At 36.7% G+C, this 22,134-nt stretch overlaps 1 protein-coding gene across 5 annotated transcripts in view; it reads left to right on the forward strand.

The window, feature by feature from the left end:
• The window catches only part of SOCS5 (suppressor of cytokine signaling 5), a 58,315-nt gene that overhangs the window by 17,405 nt on the left and 18,776 nt on the right, over nucleotides 1-22,134 (forward strand). The window contains exons 1-2 of one of the 5 annotated variants that reach the window (XM_032239471.1): nucleotides 15,383-15,438; nucleotides 17,300-17,334. The exons of 3 other annotated variants lie outside the window; for them this stretch is intronic. The gene's annotated coding sequence lies outside the window, so the exon portion shown is untranslated. Of the gene's footprint in view, nucleotides 1-15,381; nucleotides 15,439-17,299; nucleotides 17,335-22,134 lie in introns of those variants that run through there. One more of the 5 variants, XM_032239473.1, reaches the window with a different exon arrangement.

A 22,134-nucleotide genomic window follows, 5' to 3' on the forward strand; every position in this document is an offset into this window, starting at 1 on the left:
AGGTGTGCACTTTTTTGTGTCTCTTTTAATCCCCCCATATATTCATCAGGATTTATTCATCCCCGCTGGCTGTTGATCCTGCCCTGTGTGAACTCTAAATTGTTTGGCGGAGAGTGTCCCAGTATTTGTTATTTTCTTGGACATTTTTCTTTGTGTAGCCTCATGGAGTTACATACCACATGTATGCAGATTGGTATTTGGCCAGAAACTCAAGAAGACCCCTTTTGCATATTTTAGAGCACTTTCTCTGTGTAATTTCTTCCTTTGTGGTTCAATGCCCTACAAATTCTAGCTGCTTCAGACTCTATAAATTCTGAGCTCTATCACCTCAACTTAGTGAGACTAGTGACTCTATTTGGCTTCCTCTCCCTGTGTTTTGGTCCTAGGCAGAAAGCTGGAGCAATCATAGGGCTCCCTTATTTGTTTTCCTTCTTTAGGGGATCATGTTTTCATATTGTCTCTTACCTTGTGTAAAAACTATTGTTTGATATATTGTCTAGTTTTCTATTTGTTTATAACAGCCAGACAATTCTGGACTTTGCTTCTGGCTCATGACTAGAAGTCAGAAGTCTTCTGCCTTCATTTTTTAAGGATATTCATGCCAGATATAGAATTTTGGGTTAACAGGGTTTTTTTTTTTTTCTTTCAGCGTTTTAAGGTCATCATTTCATTATCTTCCAGCTTTCTGATGAGAAATTAGTGGTATTTCTTACCATTGCTCACTTGATACAATATGTATTCTTTTTTCTCTTCCCACTGCTCTAAAGATTTCTCTTTTTATCTTTGGCTTTACCAATTTTGTTAATTTTAGGATTAGGTTACCTCTAATATAGAGGCATGCCTTTTCTGAGTCTCTGTTGAATGCATGAGGTATTCAACAAGGTATTTCACTCTAGCTGCTAGGAATTTTAATGTCTTCTGGATCTGTGCTTGCAAGCTCAGAAGTTGTTCGGTTCACACTCTGTAGTTGCTCTTTCCCTACATGTTATTTTTTGACTGATCCGATGCAGTATTGCCTGCACATGTGCAGCTTAGTCTCTAGGCAAAGACTCAGGAGATCACTCTAAAGATTTCTGAAACTTTGTCTCCACAACTCCCTTCTAGTTTTGCTGCTCAAATTCCAGCAACCTCAGTAGCCTCAAACTTCAAGCTCTATTTCCTCAACTCAGTGAGATTCTTGTGGCTTTTTCGGTGTTTCTCCTCTATGGGATATAAGCAGAAAGCCAGGGCATTTGTGAGTCTTTGTTTCTCTTCTCTCGGGATTCGTAGTCCTGTGCTGCCTGTCATCCAAATATCTGAAAATAATATTTCATTTATGTTGCTGAGTTTTATAGTTATTTACAGAAGGTCTAGCCCAAACAATTTACTCCATGATAATTGAAAGTGGACGTATAGGAGTTTACTTTTTTTAAAAAAGCTCTTTATAATTTTTGGTATATTATAATTTTTAGACGATGGCTTTATTTTTAAAAGTCATGTCGGCTCATATTTTAATTTTCAAGCAATACAGAAAGTTACAGAATAAATTTTTTTAAAAAGGAATAATAACTCAATATTCCTAAACCCAAAGTTTGCCAGTTATATTTTGGGCATCTTTTATTGGTGGTCTACTCATAGAAGGATAGTTATTTTATTTTTAAAATGTCATTCCTATTATTTCTGATATAAGGCATTTAAGTTTAATCAACAGAGCTGAATTTGTTAAATAAAAGAAATATGGGAAAAACTGCTCAACCACAGATACTTTCTAAAAGAGCTTTCTCTAGACTTAAGGAATAAGATTACAGAAAAAGCCAAAGAGCTGACTTATGATAGCAATAATTGTGTGCTCCAGTAGGTCTCTCACATAGAAAATAATAAAGTATTGGCAAATATCCATTGCTCCTAGGAACATACAGTGATACAGCTTTCTAAATGGCAGTTTGGCAATATTCAGAATCCTGAAAATGTTCATAACCTTTGCTCAAGTTTACCTTTTATGAATTTATTATGAGGCAATAGAGATGCACACAAAATGTGTATGTTACTTATTCATTACAGTGGTATTTATAATGTTTACAAAATTAGAAACCTCAAATGATTAAGTTGTGCTACAGTTGTGTAACCAAATACCATAAAACTATTACAAATCATGTTGTTTAAAATTTTTATTTAGTGGACTGTACTGATTATAATAAAAATAACAGGCAGGAGATGAAAAATTAAGAATTTGGATTTTGAGGGTTATAAGAAAAGTTAATGATAAAAACAAGATGATAAATACCCAATCCTTTTTTTCTGTTTTTGCAGATACTTTAGCTTGAGCTTTTTTAAAAAAATAAATAAATATATATATATATTATTCCACTTTAAGCTTGAGCTTTATTGATAGCTTTATAACTAGATTTAATGAAAGGAACACTTATTCTTACACCGTACATGTAATATGTAACCTAAACTTTTTCCAGACTAAGGCAGTCTCCCATGCTTCATAGTTTAAAGTTATGAGTTTCTATCAAACAGTTCATTATGCACTTGGATAAATTTAATATTGCTATCTTTCCTGTTTTCTTTTTTTCTAGAGCTGGTTTTAAAGAAGTTCTGATCTTGCTTTCTCAGCCAGTGTTCCTGCCCACTTCCTTGCAGGTGTAGAAGTCCTTATGCTAAAGAAAGAATGGACATCATAAGTCTTTTATTTTCTCAATAAAATATTACATTTGCTGTCTGTATCCCTGGCATGTTAAACATATGGACCTGGTGCTCTTCAGGAACTCACTGTAGTGACTCAGCTTCACATATTTTGCTATGTATAGAACATGTTGGAAATTCATAGCAGAAAGTTAATAATTAAGAGTCAGAGCATTGTTATGGTTAATAAACAAGGAAATAGGCGCGTCCTTCAGGGAAGCGTCATTCATACCAGACCTCAAAGAAGAATGACCTTAACCTAAGTGGTCTAGAGTCTATTCCTCAGCAGTCACAGATCCAGAAACTCAGTTGAATCAGGGAACTGATTCCATTCTAAGCAAATTTATGGAATACTGATAAAGAAAGCAAGGCTGATTTTAAAAATTTATATTAAGAAACAATATCAAGCCATGATAGTCTGATGGCTTGTCATTGTAGGGTTATATCTGCCGAAAGGATGTGAACGACTGGGTTCGCTGATGAGAGCATGTCATCCTGAAGTTTTGTTTTTTAACCTGAGCCTCAGTGTTCTCATCATTAAAGTGGTAATAAAAACTCATACCTCATAAGATTGTTGTGAGAACTAAAGATAATCCAATAAAGTGATTAGTACAATTCCTTGCATATCCTTGCTGTTCAGTAATTGTAAAGATTGTTTACCTATACATCTGAATTTGAAGTCTTAAAGATTGACTTGATCTTTTCTTGATTCCTGCAGACATTGCTGGGAGCTCTACTGATCTTGATGTTATAGGATACTAACATTACTTTATTTACAAGAATATTTTTGTTCTAAATGGTAAAATTTAACTCAATCTATGAGTTTCTGCATAGATTATGTGTTACTGTAAGATCTGCCTGTTTTACTATTTCGTATCTATGGTAAGAATCTCTTTTAAAGAATTCAGCAGTATTTGCTTTTCCAATTTGGTATTTCTAAAACAGCTTGATATTTCTTGTAAAACAAGAAGTTAAATCCAGGTAGCAAATTTAATAAGCTGTTTTTACTAAAAGCTGACAAATTTTTAAGATTGGTGTTGTGTTGTTAGTGTTTCCAGTTCATTGTATTTGTAGACTGTGGTTTTTAAGGGATCTAGTCCAATTCCCTGTTTTTCAGATGAGTTTACAGAGAACCACAGTGAAACTAAGCCAGACAGCTGATGCATCATAGGGTGTCCCTGGGACTGTGAGGTGCCAGTGCAGCTGGGCCCAGGACAGTGAGGCCCTTGATATAAGTGTGTGTACTCTGGAGGAGGCAAGGAGAGGAGCCAGCTCCTCCTTTTGGGTGTCAGCATCATTTCTTTCACATGGTTTTGAGAAGGCAGTATTGAATTAAGCAGTGAGCTTGCCATCCAGAGGTGCAGACGTCGTAAGTTCCTTACTTCTAGGAGGAGCCCCTGCCTGCCCCTGCTTTCTTGATTAGCCAAATCCCAATCAGAGGTGAAAGAACAAATGTCCTTTTTGTGTCAGATTTCGTTTCTACTACCTAGACACCTTACGGCAGTTGAGACTTACCTAAGAGCATTTTAATGGCAGAGCTCAGACTCCTTTGTATCGCAGTGCCTCTCTACTTGAAATGAATTTAATTTCTCTTCCATGAAAGAGATTTATGTGGGAGACTTGTTAAAGAATGTGTTGACATCTGTTTAGGTGTTATTCCCTAAGTGTATGCCATAGTACTTTTTTATACACAGTTCTGGTGTCTAATTATCTCAGATCTGCATCGTCTCCTTAGCAAAGTCCCTGAGGTCCTGTATCATTTTGATCTCTCTTTTGTTTGAACCTCAGGGTATGGAACATTTTAAGCATTCAATAATTAACTTGAATAGTAGGTAAATATTTGTTATCAGTTTCTAATTGCACCAAATTTTACATTTTATCATAATGGAAAACATATGAAGAGCTGGATTTGCTACATAAAGTTCATACCATCAGAAGGTTTAAGATAGAGAAGTTATTTAGTGCTGTTGTCATTTAAAAGGAGCCAGTGCTCCCACATTAGAGTTATATTTAATATGTTAAGAATTAAAGTCAGGAAGAATAAGATAGGTCACTTACTTAAGTAGCTTTTAGTCATTTGGTTAGTCTGTTAACTTTTATGGCATCATCCCAAAATATATGTAGTTACAAATAATGAATACCTGTCTTATCTGAATTATAATCTTCTGTGTGTTTTGTTGTACTGATTTGCTGTGGGTTTATCTTGGAGGAAAAAGAAATATTTCATGCCTTCTTAGGATGGTTTTACAGAGGGGTGCAAATGTGACCAGTCTTAGTACTTGATCCCAGTCAGCATTCAAAGGGCATGTTTTTGGTGTCAGAGGGAATTAGGTGAAAAAAATATGGATCGATTAGTATAAATATGTTACTGCTATTAGAAAAAGTAAGGTACATTCCATATTAACAATGGACAGCATTATCATTTCTGTTTCAAGGACCCGATGAATATCTAATATGAATATATAATCTTTATTCAAACTTCTATTTGATTTGTGTATACTCTGTTTGCCTTGTCTTAAATTCTCTTTTTTACATGATGATATTAAATATTTGTGTTTAGCTGATACTAGGTATTACTAGCCTCTATGGTTGGTTGAAAGAGATGCTTCTTTCTCAGTCTAGAATTTATACCCATTTCATATATTTGTAGGTAATTCATTCTCCTGTTTCACTAATGCACACATACTCAAAAGACTTGAGACATTTTATATACATTTGCCAGTTTGGGGATAAAAAATCTGTCAACCAACTCTCCAGAGTCTGCTTTTTCAATTAGTCTGTAATTCACATTTACTTTGAGGTATATGTACGCTAGTAGGTTAGATTAGTGGGTGTATTCAAGCTGACTTCTTTTACTCATCAGCATGTCTTTGAAACTCAGCCTGGTTGTTGCGTGTATCAATGGTTGATTCCATTTCGTTGCTCAATAGTATTCTCTTGTATAGCTGCACTAACAGTTTGTTTATCCATTCACCTGTTACAGAAGGATATTTGGGTTATTTCCAGTTTGAAGCGATTGTGAATAGAACTGTTATAAACATTTATATATGGGTTTTGTGTGAACACAGTTTTCATTTCTCTAGGATAAATACCAAGGGTTGGGATTGCTGGGTCATATGGTATATGTATGTTTAACTTTATCAAAAGTTGCCAAATTGTTTTCAAGAATGGCTGAAAACAGCCCCACTCACAATGTTATAAGAGTTCTAGTTCCTTTGCATCTTTGCCAGCATTTTGTGTTACCACCACTTTTTATCTTATCTGTTCTATGTCATTTTGGCTTTAAATTTGGATTTCTCTAATGTCTAATAATATTGAATATTTTTATCTATTCAATGGCCTTCTATCTGTTCTTTTCAGTGAACTCTGTTCAAGTCTTTTGCCCATTTTTTAATGGCTGTTATATGTTTTCTTACTGTTGAATTTTGAGAGTTCCTTGTATATTCAGGATAGAAATCCTGTGTCAGATATGTCATTTGCCAATAATTTCTCCCAGTCTGTACTTTGCTTTTTATTCTCTTCACACTGTCTTTCACAGAACAAAAATTTTTCATTTGAGGAAGTTCAATTCATATTTTTTTTTCTTTTATGGATAGTACTTTTGGTGTCACGTCTAAAAATTCTTTAACTCTATGTCACAATGATTTTATCTCATGTTCTAAAAGTTTTATAGGTTTGCATTTTACAAGACATTACATCTGTGATCCATTTTGAGTTATTGTATAAGGCATGAAGTTTAGGTTGAGGTTTGTATATTTGGTATATGGGTTGTCCAATTGTTACAACACCTATTGTTTAGGGAAAGACTACCCTTTCTCCACTGAGTTGTCTTGAACTGTTGTCAGAAATCAGTTGGTCACATTTGTGTGGGTCTCTTTCTCAGCTCTATTCTGTTTTGTGTGTCTGTCCTTTCCCAATACTACGGAATGTTTTAATTACTGTTGGTTTTTTATTATATTTAAAAGCAGGACGTATGATTCTTTCAGTTTTATTCCTCTTCAAAATTATTTGGCTATTCTAGTTCCTTTTCCTTTGGTTTTAAAATCAGTTTCTTTGTTTCTATAAAAAATATACTGGGAAGGGATTGATTAGAATTGTGTTAAATCTCTAGATCAGATGGGAAGAATTGACATCTTTAATATGTTGAGTCTTCCAGCCCATGAATCTGGTATCTCTCACTGCTTATTTACATATTTTCTTATTTCTTTCATGGTGTTTTAGTTTTAGCAAACAGCTCTTGTACATGTTTTGTTAGATTTAATAGTTCAGTATTTCAGAGGTATTACAAATAGCCTTTAAAATGTTTAGTTTCTAACTGTTCATTGCTAATATATAAAAATATGTTTGACTTTTGTGTATTGACCTGTATCCTGTGGCCCTGTAATCTTACTCTTTAGTTCTAGAAGGTTTTCTTGGTAGATTCTTTGGGATTTCTATGTAGATAAATATGTCTTCAAATAGAGATAGTTTTAATTCTTTCTAATCTGTACGCTTTTTTTTTCTTCTTGGTTTCTTTCACTGGCTAGGACATCAAATACAATGCTGAATAGAATTGATGAGAGTAAATATCATTGATTCCAATTATAGAGGGGAAAGCATTTTTCCCAATTACAGAGTGAAAGCATTAAGGCTTTCACCATTAAGCATGTTAGCTGTAGGCACGTCCTTTTACCTGATTTGGGTTTGTTTTGCTGGTTTTTTCTTCTAGCTTCTTAAGGTGGACAGTTAGATTACTGATTTGTTAAGTTTCTTTTTTGCTAATAATAAGCATTTAATGCCATACATTTTCCTCTGAGCATTGCTTAACTACATTATACAAATGATGTATTTTTATTTCCTTTCAGTTCGAGATATTTTCTAACTGCATTTGAGACTTCCTCTTTGACTCATGGATTATTTATATCACTTAATTTCTAAATTTTTGGAGATTACTTCTGTTATTGATTTCTAGTGTAGGTTCATTATGGTCAAAGAACATATTTTGTGTTACTTCAGTTCTTTTAAATTTGTTAAGATTTGTTTTATGGCCTAGGATATGATCTGTCTTGGCGAACATTTTGTGTTTACTTGAAGAGAAAGTGTACTTTGCTCTTGCAGGGTAGAATTTTTTATAGATACCAATTAGATAACAGTTGGTTAATAGTGTTCCGTCTTGTGGTTGATTTTTTTTTTCTGTTAGATTTTTGTTGCATAGGTTTTTGTTTGTTTGTTTGTTTGCTTGCTTTTTGAGATGGAGTCTTGCCCTATTGCCCAGGCTGGAGTGTAGTGGCAAAGCCTCGGCTCACTGGAACCTCCGCCTCCCGGGTTCAAGCAATTGTCCTATCTCAGCCTCCAAAGTAGCTGGGATTACAGGCACGCACCACCAAGTCTGGCTAATAGTTTTGTATTTTTAGTAGAGACGAGGTTTCACCATGTTGGCTAGGCTGGTTTCAAACTCCTGACCTCAAGTGATCTGCCCGCCTTGGCTTCCCAAAGTGCTGGGATTACAGGTGTGAGCCACCTCGCCTGGCCAGTTGCATAGTTTTTTGAGAGGAGGGTGTTGAAATCTCCAACTGTAATTGTAAATTTGTCTATTTCTCCTTCCAGTCTGTCCGTTTTTGCTTCATATATTTTGAAATTCTGTTGTTAGGTGCATGCATATTTAGTTATATTTTCTTGGTGAATTACCATTTTCATTATTATATTGTGGCTCTTTTTATTCCTAGTAATTTTCTTTGCTTCAAAACTTACTTATTTGATAATGATACAGACAGTTCACATTTCTTTTTATTAACATTTCCATGGTATATGTTTTTTTCATCCTTTTACTTCTGACCTACTTATCTCATCATATTTGAAATAAATTTTAATTGAGTCATCCTTTTCAAAAAAAATCTAACAATTTTGTCTTTTATTGGTATTTTTAGGTTATTTACATTTAATGTAATTACTGATATGTTTAGATTTAGCCCTGCTGTTTATTATTTGCTTTCTATTTGTTCTTTTTATATATTTTCCTCTTTTTCCCCTTCCTGCTGTCTTTTGAGTTAAACAGTTTTTAGTATTCTATTTTGATTTTATTGTTTTTTAAAAATTATGTCTCATTATAGTGTGTGTTTGTAGTTGCTCTAAGATTGTAACATGTACATTTAAGTTTGTACAGTCTACTTAGAATAAGTCTTTTTCCACTTAAGTGTATTGTAGAAACCTTAACACCACATCCTCTGCCCTCTTCCTTTTTTGTTGTATTGTCTTTTGTATTCCATCTACATACATATAAAACCCCATCAGACAATTACATAGTTTCTGCTTTCAACCAGGTGGTTACTGTTTCTTTTTTTTTTAAACCTCAGTATCCACCAGATGGTTACCATTTCTTTGTTCTTCCTTAATTCTAGATACTACATTTTTTTCCCCTTGATATCATTTCTCTTCTATTCTTTAGTAACTCTTTCAGACTGGATCTGCTGTCAATGAATTCTCATAATTTTACCTTCATCCAAAAGTGTCTTCATTTTGCTTACTTTCCTAGAGTCTGAGTTGATAGTTATTTTCTTTCAACCCCTTAAAATGTGCTACTTCCTTTTGAATGCCATTGTTTCTAGTTAGAAATTTATAGGTAGTCAAATTACTATTCCCCTATAAGTAATGCATTACTTCTTTTGTTTTTTTCTTGCTACTGTCAAAATTCTTGTCTTTATTTTTCAGCAGTTTGCCTATGATATATCTGGGCATGGATTTCTTTGGATTTAGTCTGGTTGGTATCTCTGTGCTTCTAGAATCTGATATGCCTTGTATCTTTTACCAAGTTTGTTAAAGTTTTCAGCCATTATTTCTTCAAATACTTTTCTACATTGCTGTCTTCTACTCTCCTTTCAGGATATCAGTGACGTAAATGTCAGACCTTTTGATATCCCAAAGGTCCTTATGGCTCTATTCACTGTTTTTCTCCTTGTTGTTCAGACTAGATCATTTCTATCAGTCCATCTTCAGGTTCATCTTCATTTTGCTTATTAAGTCCATCCAGTGTTTAATTTCAGTTACAGTATTTTTCAGTTCTAAAAAAAAATTTTTTTTTTGAGACTGAGTTTTGCCCTTGTTGCCCAGGCTGGAATGCAGTGGCACAATCTTGACTCACTGTAACCTCTGCCTCCCAGGTTCAGGCGATTCTCCTACCTTACCCTCCTGACTAGCTGGGATTATAGGCATGTACCACCATGCCCAGCTAATTTTATGTTTTTATTAGAGATGGGGTTTCTCCATGTTGGTCCGGCTGGTCTTGAACTCCCCACCTCAGTGATTTGCCCACCTCGGCCTCCCAAAGTGCTGGGATTACAGGTATGAGCCACTGTGCCCAGCCTAAAATTTTCCTTCTGTTTTATTTTATGGCTTCTATTTATTTGTTAAGAGACTTATTTGTTTCAAGAGTGTTTTCACTTGTTGGATCATTTTTATAATAACCGCTTTAAAGTCATTGTCAGATAATTAACATACTGTGTCATCTCAATGTTGGTGTCTGTTTATTTTCCCATGCAAGTTGATATTTTCTGGGTCCTTCATATTCCAAGTAATTTTAGATTGCTTCCTGGGCATCTTCAATATTACATTATAAGACTCTGGGTCTTATTTAAATTCCATGGAGAATGTTGATATTTGTGTTTTAGCAGTCAGTTGACTCTGTTGGGCACAACCTTCAAGTTGCAGCCAGCTTTCTGTGGGTGGTGATTTCAATGTCAGTTTGTTTTCAAAGACTGTGGTGCTTTGCTGTTTGGGTCTGTCCTGTATGCAATATCAGTTTGATACTGTTCCAGTCAGTTTGAGATAGGTGGTAATCTCTCTCTTAGTTCAGTTCTCATCATTTTTGGTATGCTGTTTAGGTTGAGATCCATGCCGTGCTCAGCCCTGGGATCAAGCCAGGAGTTTATAATCAACTTTATGGATTGACTTTTCTGCACGTTCCTCCCTCTCAGCAATTTCCCTTATACTTTCTGCTCCTGACCTCTGAGTCCTTGAGAGGAAAAGCTGGGTCTTTTTCTACTCTGCTCACTTCCTGTGATTGCACCCACATCCAGGGCTAAGTGGTAGGAATACAGAGAGGAAAAAAAAAGTTGATGGAAAGAGGTTGCCCACTCTCTTGAAATGACAGCTTCTAGGATTATGGAGGAATGTATCCCTCCCTCAGAATTTTAGGTACCTGTGGGAGCCCAACTATTACCTGCCACGATCCTTTTCCTAGCTTCTTAAGCCTGAACTGAAGGGCTTCTCCTGGATCTCTGCATTGATTTCCACTTCTAGGTTTCTCTCAAGTCGATGGCAGGATACAAGAAAAGAAAAAAGTAAACTTACCACTGGTTCCATGCTACCGTTGAATTTTGATCTTTTCCCATCTTCCACCCACCATTTACTTTTCAGAGCCTTTAAATAGCTGCTGCAGGCATTCTGGGGTTTTGTAGCTATATTAAGTAGGAGAGACAGGATGGAGTGTTTTTACTCTATCTTGGTTTGCTTTGGAGCAATGTGTACTGTTAAGTATGACATTCATTTTTTCAGTCAACACACGTAGCTATCATTTGAGTGCTTACTATGTATTGGGCACTTATTACATATGTTATTTACTTCTCCAATAACTTTCCCCATTTTAGACATGAGGAAATTTTAGGGTAAAACTGTTAACCTATGTCCATAGATGTTAAATACAAGCAAGGATTTGTATTTCTTCTTTTTTGAGACAGAGTCTTGCTCTGTCTCTCAGGCTGGAGTGCAATATCGCTATTTCAGTCACTGCCACCTCCACCTCCTGGGTTTAAGTCATTCTCCTGCCTGAGCCTCGCAAATGACTGGGATGGGACTACAAGTGCATGCCACCATGCCTGGCTAATTTTTGTATATTTAGTAGAGATCGGGCTTCACCATGTTGGCCAGGCTGGTCTTGAACTCCCGACCTCAAAGTGATCTGTCCACCTCGGCCTCCCAAAGTGTTGGGATTACAGGGATGCGTCACCACACCTGCCAGGGATTTGTATTTCCGACCCCCAAAGCTTTGCCATTTGCCTCTATGCCAGTGTGGTCCCAGGGCTAGCATCATCAGAATCACCTGGGAACTTGTTAGAAACATAAAGTTTCTGGCTCTACCTCAGATCTATTGAATCAGAAATACTGGTAGTGGGACCCAGTAATTTTGACAAGCCCTCTGTTACCCTGATACATGCTAAATTTGAAAAACACTTCTCCATGCTATATAACTTCACAAGCACTATGTGTGGTTTAGTTTCTTAGCAAAACCTTAATATAAGAAACCAATTTTTCACTATTGTTTGAGACATATGCCAGTATGCTAAAATCTAATTTTCTGCTAACATCACTGACATACAGCTTGAAATGGACACTTTATTACTCAAGACAACAGTAGTTAAAATATAAATACTGTGACTTAAAAATTTTAAATATGTGTGCATAATAGGGGCTCCAAAAGTAGTCAGGTGTTGCTTAACAACAGGGATACGTTCTGGGAAATATGTCATGAAGCGATTTCATCGTGCCAACATCATAGATAAGACTTACACAAACCTAGATGGTATAGCTTGTATAGCCTACTATACACCTAGGCTATATAGCGTTGCCTGTTGCTCCTAGGCTAGAAACCCATATAGCATGTTACTGTACTGAATACTCTAGATGTTGTAACACAGTGGTGTTTATGAATCTAAACATTATACATAGAAAGGGTACAGTAAAAATACAGTATAAATATTTTTAAATGGCATACCTGTATAGGGCACTTATTTTGAATGGAGCTTTCAGGACTGGAAGTTGCTCTGGGTGAGTCAGTGAGTGGTGAGTGAATGTGAAGGCCTAGAACATTACTGTATTGTAGGCCCTATAACCACTGTACACTTAGTCTATACTAAATTTACTTAAATTTCTTTCTTCAATAATAATTTGACCTTTAGCTTATTTACTTTGTAGACTTTTTAATTCTTTGTAACTTTTTATCCCTTTTGTAGCAACACTTATTTTAAAACACAAACACACAGTTGTACAAAAATACTTTCTCTTTATATCCTTGTTCTATAAGCTTTTTTCTGTTTTTAAATTTTTAGATTTTTTTGTTAAAGACTAGGATACAAACACACACATTATCGTGAGCATACACCTGGTCAGGATCATCTAGACATCACTAGAATATGAACTGTTCAGCTCTGTTGTGATCTTAAGGAACCACAATCATAATATGCCATCTCTCATTAACCCAGACATTTTTATGCAGCACATGACTATATAAGTAAAGAAAGCACACTTAGATATCGTTTTTGGCCAACAAATCACTTCACCTCTGGTAACTACTATCTTATGTAATGCCCTATATTTTACATTTCAGGATATTAATACTGTTTGTCCTGGATTTCAGGGCAACTTTTGAGATTGTCTCAGATTAAGATTAGGTTGTCCGGGCGTGGTAGCTAATGCCTGTGTAATACTAGCACTTTGGGAGGCCAGGAGTTTGAGACCAACCTGGCCACCAACATGGTGAAACCCTGTCTCTACTAAAAATACGCAGTTAGTTAGGCGTATTGGCAAGCACCTATAATCCCAGCTACTCAGGAGGCTGAGGCAGGAGAATTGCTCGAACCTGGGAGACTGAGGTTGCAGTGAGCCAAGATCATGCTGCACTCCAGCCTGGGTGACAGAGTGAGACTCGGTCTCAAAAAAAAAAAAAAAAAAAAAAAATGATTAAATGGCCCATGGTTGGAGAATGGGTTCTATTTCATACAGTTTTTTCCACAAAATATTAAATGTATAACTAAATTTAATTTGTATATTCTTATAAGACATTTTATATACACTTGCTGATCAGGGGAAAAAAATTTGTTAACCACATTTTCAGAGTCTGCTTTTTTAATTAGTCTCTAATTCTCATTTACCTTTAAGTGTATGTAGGCTAGTATATTAGATTGGTAGGTATATTCAGATATGAAGGTTAATTGTGGACCATTGTCTCTTTTGTGATAAATTTTGGGGTCAGAAACACTTGTGTTTAAATCTGAGTTCTCCTTTTACTAATTAGTTTGGTGGGGGTTTGGAGCAGAGCAGAGGTTATTAATTCTCTATTGTAGAAATAAGCTTTATAGCCGTTCTTTTTGTATTTTAAGTCCATTACTCCATGGTGTCTGCATTAGCAATATGCATACTATCTGCTGGATACTCTTCAAGGAGTATCAGTACTAAGGTAGAAAGGGCTGCTATAGGCCGAATGTTTGTATCAAAACCTAATCCCCAGCATGATTGTATAAGGAGGTGGAGCCTTTGGGAAGTGATTAAGTTATGAGGTTGGTACCCTCATGAATGGGATTTGTGCCTTCGTAAGGAGCTGAAGAGAGTTCTCCTTCCACATGTGAGGTTACAGTGAGAAGGTGGCCATCTGTGAACCAGGAAGCAGACCCTCACCAGACACCAAATCTGCAATGCCTTGATGACCTTAGACTTTCAGCTTCCAGAACTATGAGAATTACCTTTCTGTTGTGTTTTTGTTATGACAGCCAGAAAATATTAATACTAAGACACAGACCCTGCCCTCCAGGAGCTTATTGTCTATTGAAATAAACAGGAAAGGACTTAGACAAAAACGTGATTGCTGTGATACAGATATGTACAAAGGACTGTGGATGTGGTGTGTTGGAGCCAGGTCTGGCCAGTAGAGTTGAACTGTTGGTGGTATATACACCACAGAAACCAGCAAAATGCTGTGTCTAGTCAGTTCTGCTATAATGAGATGTATACATTCTTAAAAATCACCTGGTGTAGGGAAAATTGGGATTGGGGCACAACACATGAAAGTTTCATCAGTAACACATTTCTAAAAGAAGTAGGAACCTAATAAAAATTATAGTACCGTTTTAACAATTTTACATGTTAAAATGGTTAAGAGAAAGAAAAATACTGTAATAAATATGGTACTTTACCTTGAAAAAGGCCTGAAGTTTGCTTGTGGAAGTAGTAATGGGAAAAGTTGCCTCTTGTGAGTTACTGTGAAATGGTGGAAGGATGGTTGCCTGAAATCTGAGGAAAAGTTAACACCAGATGTGGATGGCTGTGGCTGGCAACATAACTGAGGTCGCTGGGAGATGTTTGATGTGTATGTGTTGTGTATTCCTATGTTCAGGCTCTGTGGCTGGACGCAGTTTTATTTTATCCATCTAGTGTTAAATGGCACATAAGTAAATGGGATGCATGTGCTCATGTTGTTCCCCAATGTACACTGAAAGAAATTCTAGTTTTCAAAGCAAATGTTATAGTAGAGCTGACTGTATCAGAGCTTTTATTCCATTCTGAGAGCTGGCTTACCAGAGCACCACTGGAAGGAGCTGTCAGTCAGCCTGGAGGGCTCTTGGATGCCTTTATAGGGAAGATGATGAGTAGTGAACTGAGACTTGCCGAATGAGTGTAATAATATTTTTGCCAGGTATAGTGTAAGTAGAGGAAGGACATTCCAGGCAGAGGGAAGAGCAGCTTGTGGAAGAGCATGCAGAAGGAAGCCTGGTGTCTGCAGAAAACTCATGCGTAGTTTGAACCTGGAAAGAAAAACAGTTAATGAAACTTAGTGGTTAGGCAGGGGCCAAATTCATCATGGCCCAATGTGCCACTTGAAAGAATTTACATTTTATCCTTCAAGGGGTAGAGACCACTGAAGAATTTTGAACAGAGGCTATTTCCCAGAGCTGATTTCTGTGGCACTCCCTGGAGACAGTATGGAAGATAGTTTCAGGCAGGTCCAACTGGGCTCTGAATCTGGAGGTAAGGAAGAACAAATGTGTATCTTTAATAGGCTTGACCCCTTTGAGAATATTATAAAAGCTTATAGATGCTCACTGGCAACTGTGTCCTTTCTATGTTCCTAGAAATCATTATTACTGTAATTTCATCTTTTGATATTAAGGGTCAGGGCCATGAGTTAGGCATAAAATGGTGATGAGTCAGGTGAATTTATAACCAGCTTTCGCAATAGCTAGTTTCGCTGTAAGCTTTATTCTTACAATATTTAAAAATTAGATGGTGAATCATAATTGGAGAGATTTTAACATCTTAATGTGTATCCATTGACAAATAATTACATAGATTCCTATTGTTGCCCAAATTAGTTTTATTTTATTTATTTATTTACTTTTTTGAGGCAGAGTTTCACTCTGTCAGGCAGGCTGGAGTGCAATGGCATGATCTTGACTCACTGCCTCCCAGATTCAAGTGATTCTCCTGCCTCAGCCTCCTGGGTAACTTGGATTATAGGTGCATGCCACCACACCCAACTAATTTTTGTCTTTTAAGAAGAGATGGGATTTCACCGTGTTTGCCAGGCTGGTCTTGAACTCCTGGCCTCAGTTGATCACCTGCCTTAGCCTTCCAAAGTGCTGGGATTAAAGGGGTGAATCACAGTGCCCAGCCCAGATTATTTTATAATAATAACCAGGCCAGGTGTGGTGGCTCATGCTTATAATCCCAGCACTTTGGGAGGCTGAGGCAGGCGGATCACGAGGTCAAGAGCTTGAGACCATGCTGGCTTTATATAAAAACACAAACAATTAGCCTGGCATGGTGGCACGCGCCTGTAATCCCAGCTACTCAGGAGGCTGAGGCAGGAGAATCGCTTGACCCTGGGAGGCAAAGGTTGCAGTGAGCCAAGATCCTGCCACTGCACTGCAGCCTGGGTGGCAGAGCAAGACCCTGTCTCAAAAAACAAACAAACAACAACAACAACAAAAACCCAGCTGGGTGGGGTGGCTCATGTCTGTAATTCCAATACTTTGGCAAACTGAGGTGGGAGGATCGCATGAGTCCAGGAGGTCAAGGCTGCAGTGATCCTGGATTGTACCAGCCTAGGTGACAGAGTGAAACTGAGACCCTGTCTCAAAATAAATAAATAAATAACCGTTGTAAGGGATGAATAAATAATAAGCAAATAAGATTCAAGGCTAAAAAAGCTATAACATTCTTTCACAGAAAATTTACAATTAGATACAAATGATTTAAATAACATGTTTAAATGAAGAAAGCCATATATCCCACTCTTTAAAAAAAATCAATATTTTCCCACAGTGCTCTTTAGCGAGTGTTTTGGTGCCTGTTACAGAGCAAGGTGCTGAGAAAACTCATAATCAGGTTGAAGATACTAATGACACACTAAAAGTAATTGAAAACCGGAATATCAGGTTAAAACATAAAAACCATGTTCTACAGTTTTCTGGTTAATAAACTATCCCATACTCTATTTAGGATGTGATCAGTGTGTAATAACTATTTATTAAAAGTCTGAAATGTAGTACTTAAGGGAGTGTTAGACAGAAATAATGGAAACATTGTGGGACCTTTTAGATTTTTCTGATCTTTGAAACTTAGGGAGAGTATAATTAATGAATTATGCATTCAGAGAGGCCATGTACCCTCTCAATAATTTGTCTTTGATACTTCTGTGGAGCAATAGTTGCTGGCGTTTTTTATTTCCTTAATAGGCACTGGTGTTTTTTTTTTTTTTATTAGAAAACTAAAATTTACAAAAATAATGTATAATTATTACAGAAAATAAAAGAATGCTACTTGCATGAATAAAAATGAAAGCTTCTAACGACCTTTAAAAGCGCTGATTTTTCTTTATAACTCTTAGGGGTCAGATCATCAAATACCAAGTTTCTGCTATTGGTAAGATGCTGTTCAGCTCTACTAACCTATGACAGCCATTTATGAAAGGAAACCAACATACAGGTGTAGGCATATAATAAAAAGAAATTTTGTTATTGATAGATGATAATTTTATTATTGATAGACAGTTATACCATAATTCATTGGCCCTAGTTCACTTTAATAGGCAGATATTTGAATCTTCACTTAATCTAGACATTGCTAAAGTATACATTTACCCGTATTCTTCTCCCTTAACTCTCAGAATCATAAATTTTTCTTCATGCCATATAATTTTTCTTCTAGTCCTCAGCATTTACTAAAATAATAATGTACCCATCTCTTATAAAAATAAGATTTTTTTTCCTGAACCCCTGTCCTCATCATACCTAATCCTTATTGCTTTGATTGTCTTCTGACTGATGTTTGGTTCTTCTAGAATATGCAGAGAAATGAAGTCTTAGTCATTTAATAGGACCACATCCAGGAATAAAAGCACCTTTTAAGCATGGCATGGAAGACCCTTTAGAATCTCTTTCTTCCCGTTTTCAGGTTGCTTTGTCAGGCTGCTTTGTCTTTTACTTGACACCGTCCATCCCATACATCAGCCATCTGAATCATTTTCCTTCTTCTGGAGAGCCAGGCCCTTTCCTGAGTCCATGCCTTTGTGATATTTGCCTGAAATGCCATTTTCCACTTGGCACATAGTTATTCAGTCATTAAAACCTAGCTCATGATCACCTTTACTGTGAAGCCTTTCCTGACCCCCTGCATTAGTTAGGATTAGTTGGGTATAGTAGCAAGTAACAGAAACTCCAAAATAAGGATAGCCTAAAAATGAGAATTTATTTCCTGTAAAAGTTCAGAGTTTGCAATGTAGGGCTAAAATGACAGCTCTGCTTCATGAAGTAATTTCCACCTCATGGCTTTGGAAGCTCGCAGATTTGACCCTTGTCCTCATGGTTCAAAATTGGAGTATCTTTGTTTTAATCAGCAGTCTGGAAGAAAAAAGAGACAAAGGGCATATGCCAGCTGTTTATGAAGAAAGCTTCCCTAAAGCCTCTCACACCATGTATCTGCTTGCATCTCATTGGCCAGAACTTAGTCCATGACCATAAGGAAGGTTATACTATTATGGAAGAAAAGAGAACAGGTATGGGAACAACTGGCTGTCTGCCACATTACTCTAAATAAAGGTAGTTGCTTTATGTTCCCAGAGCACTCTAATTATTTTCACATTTAGTCTGTATTGTAATTTGTTTGCCTTCTCTGCTGGATTCTGGACTTCTCAGAGACTGTGTTTCATCTTTTCATCTCTAGCTCTTTATATAAAGTTTAGCACATGATCCATGCTCATACACGTTGAATGAATGGATAAAGACATTTGGGAAGAGTACAGCAAAAATGTCAGACATAGCAGATGGCAGTATTTAAATACCCATGTGTACAAGGATAATTGCTTATGTAGACATTGATGTCTATTTCTTATACTTAATTTTTTACCCAATTTTCTCCATTATGTGAAAGAATAGACACAGTCAATAGTAGAGGGCATGCCTCAAAATTGACCCCACAGAACATAGTTATTTAAAAGGTAATATGATTCTGTGGTATACTTTTAAAAATTATTGCAGTAAAATATACATAAAATATGCCATTTTAACCATTTCTCTCTCTTTCCCTTCCCCCCTCCCCCCTTTACTCCCCCTCTCTCTCCCTCTTTTGAGACACAGTCTCTCTCTGTGGCCCAGGCCGAAGTGCAGTGGTGTCATCATAGCTCACTGCAGCCTAGACTTTCTGGGCCCAATTTGTCCTCCTGTTTCAATTTCACAAGTAGCTGGGACTGTAGGTGTATGCTACCATGCCCAGCTAATTAAAAAAAATTTTTTGTAAAGATGGGGCCTCACTATATTACGCAGGCTGGCCTTGAACTCCTGGGCCCAAATGATCCTCCTGCCTTGGTCTCCCAAAGTGCTGGGATTACAGGTGTGAGTCACCACACCTGGCCCATTTTAACCATTTTTAAGTGTATAGCTCAGTGGCATTAAGCACATTCACGTTATTGTGCACCCATCATCACCATCTATCTGCAGAACTTTTTTGTCTTCTCCAACTGAGACTCTATACTCATTAAAAACCATCTCCCCATTCCCTCCTCTCCCCAGCCCCTAGAGACTACTATTCTACTTTCTGTGTCTATGAATTTGACTGCTCTAGGAACGTCATGAGAGGAAGCATCCAATATTTGCCCTTTGGTGACTGGTTTATTCCGCTTAGCACAATGTCATTTCCCTTTTTTTTCTTTCCATCCAGCCCCAAATGTCAAGCACAATGTCTTCAAGGTTCATCCATGTTGTAGCATCTGTTAGAATATCCTTCCTATTTAAGGCTGAGTAATATTCCATTATATATATATATATGTCCATTATATATATATCCATTATATATATATATATACATATATATATATACCACATTTGGTTTGTCCATGCATATGTTGATGGACGCCTAGGTTGTTGTGCTACTCCCAAACACCCATTATCCACAGCACAAGCCACATACAGGTTGGTATCCCTTATCTGAAATGCTTGGGACCAGAAGTGTTTTGGATTTAAATATTTGCATTATGCTTAATAGTTGAGCATCCCTGATGTAGAAATTCGAAATGATCCTTTGAGCATTATGCAGGCACTCAAAAAGTGTCAGAATATAGGGCATTTTGAATTTCAGATTTTTCGATTCAGGGATGCTCAACCATTACTCACATAGCTTCTTAAAAGGAAATTTAAGAAAAGTACACTCACCTATATTAAGAACTTATTTTTCTAGCAAGTCATTTATCATCTCTCCCAATCATAGCTTCTGAAGTGTAAACTAAGAAAGTTATGAAACATTGTCCAGGTGTCAAATCTTATGGAATTGGAGAAATACAGTGGCCTTTCACAATAAAACACTAGATTTTAAAAGTCTCTTAATTATTTGGTGAGAGACACAGGACAATACAATTTGTAAATTCTTTTTCTTTTGAACTATGGAGATTTTATCATGACAATGAGAAGAAATATTATAGCTGTAGCTTGATGGTTTTGCTTTTATAAAATTCCTCTGGCATTGAAGAGAAAAGGATTCTTAATGGGTAAAGTAAGAAAAATTAACTCCATTCCAGGCCGGGCACGGTGGCTCAAGCCTGTAATCCCAGCACTTTGGGAGGCCGAGGCGGGTGGATCACGAGGTCAAGAGATCGAGACCATCCTGGTCAACATGGTGAAACCCCGTCTCTACTAAAAATACAAAACATTAGCTGGGCATGGTGGTGCGTGCCTATAATCCCAGCTACTCAGGAGGCTGAGGCAGGAGAATTGCCTGAACCTGGGAGGCGGAGGTTGCGGTGAGCCGAGATCGCGCCATTGCACTCCAGCCTGGGTAACATGAGTGAAACTCCGTCTCAAAAAAAAAAGAAAGAAAAGAAAAAGAAAAATTAACTCCATTCCTACTGCCTGACTTTTGTTATCAGATAGGAGTTAGTTTGGTGACAATAGTTATTATTGGGTGCTTTGTTGCTTATAATTTGCCAGATGCCTAGAAAATTCTGATTTGGAGTCTGTATCATAGTGGGCACATAGCCCAAATTCCAAATTAGCAGTCAAATTCTTTTACTAAAATTATCTGGTCAAGCTTTCAAATAATTAATGCATTTACATAGAATGCATATCCAGTGGTTTAAACAGAATTTCATAGAAGCTTTCCCATTGAAGCTGATTGTTTGGCCAGTTTGGCAAAATGGTGAGTCATGCTTTACTGGCCAACTCGCACACCAGCTGTTGGTATAATCAGTTACCTGAGCCAAGATGAAAGCAGCAGAATACAAGATAGTACCTTGGCTCAGACACCTGTCATTTCTTAAAAAAAAAAAAATCTGGATGTAAATTTCCATCCCTCCCCAATGCGCTTTGGGTTTTAAGAAGCAATGTATGACTATTTTTTATCTTTAGAATCTTATAGTTGTAGAGATAAATTGATATGCTTGAAATGATCTGAAAGTTGTGTTAAACTGTAAACACTTTTAGAGAAATCAACAGGGAGACATTTGAACTTGATGTAGATGTTAAAAATAGTAAGAGAGGTATTTCAGAGTAAAGAGAAATTACTTTGGATAAAGCAAGGCCTGATTATGGGTGGTAGTGAGTGAGTGCAAGGCACAAGATGCTGTAACTGTTGAATGTTACTAGAAGAAACAAAATCTGAGTATAATGAGTCCAGGAAGACAGGAGAGACCAAGGTGTTGTAGAAATCTAAGAATGGGACGAAAGAAATCTGGACAAAGTTACTGACAGTGAAAATAGACAGAAAAGGTACATTGGAGGGACATCTTGAAAAAAGAAACTATTGAACTAGGTAACATTTCATATGGTGGCATTTAGTGGAGGGAATAATGAGATTCTCTAAGATTTTCCCAAGAAATCAAGTACATACCTGGTAAATGACATTTCAAGTACAAACCTGGGGGGACATATTGTTAATTTTAGATATAGTTAATTTGAGGTCCAATGGAGAATAGCCAGAGTGGGACAGACTTTTAGGCTTTTAGTGGAGTTGAATGTGTGGACTAGAAGTATGTTTCCCATACACATCCAGTTGTATTTGAGGAGGTAAAAATTGATCCTAGAGAATACTTATTTATAAATGTAAAGGCAGGAACATATGTTCTCATAGCTTCTATGTATATGTTAAAAAATCTTTAAGTAAAACTTTTTTCCCATTAGGAGGAACATTTTACTTGAAGGAACTAGGTTAGTTAAATACATGAAGTTCATCAATCAC

This window comes from Sapajus apella, unplaced genomic scaffold (genome assembly GCF_009761245.1).
Source record: "Sapajus apella isolate SASKATOON/1434 unplaced genomic scaffold, GSC_monkey_1.0 scaffold44, whole genome shotgun sequence".
NCBI classification, from domain to species: Eukaryota; Metazoa; Chordata; class Mammalia; order Primates; family Cebidae; genus Sapajus; species Sapajus apella.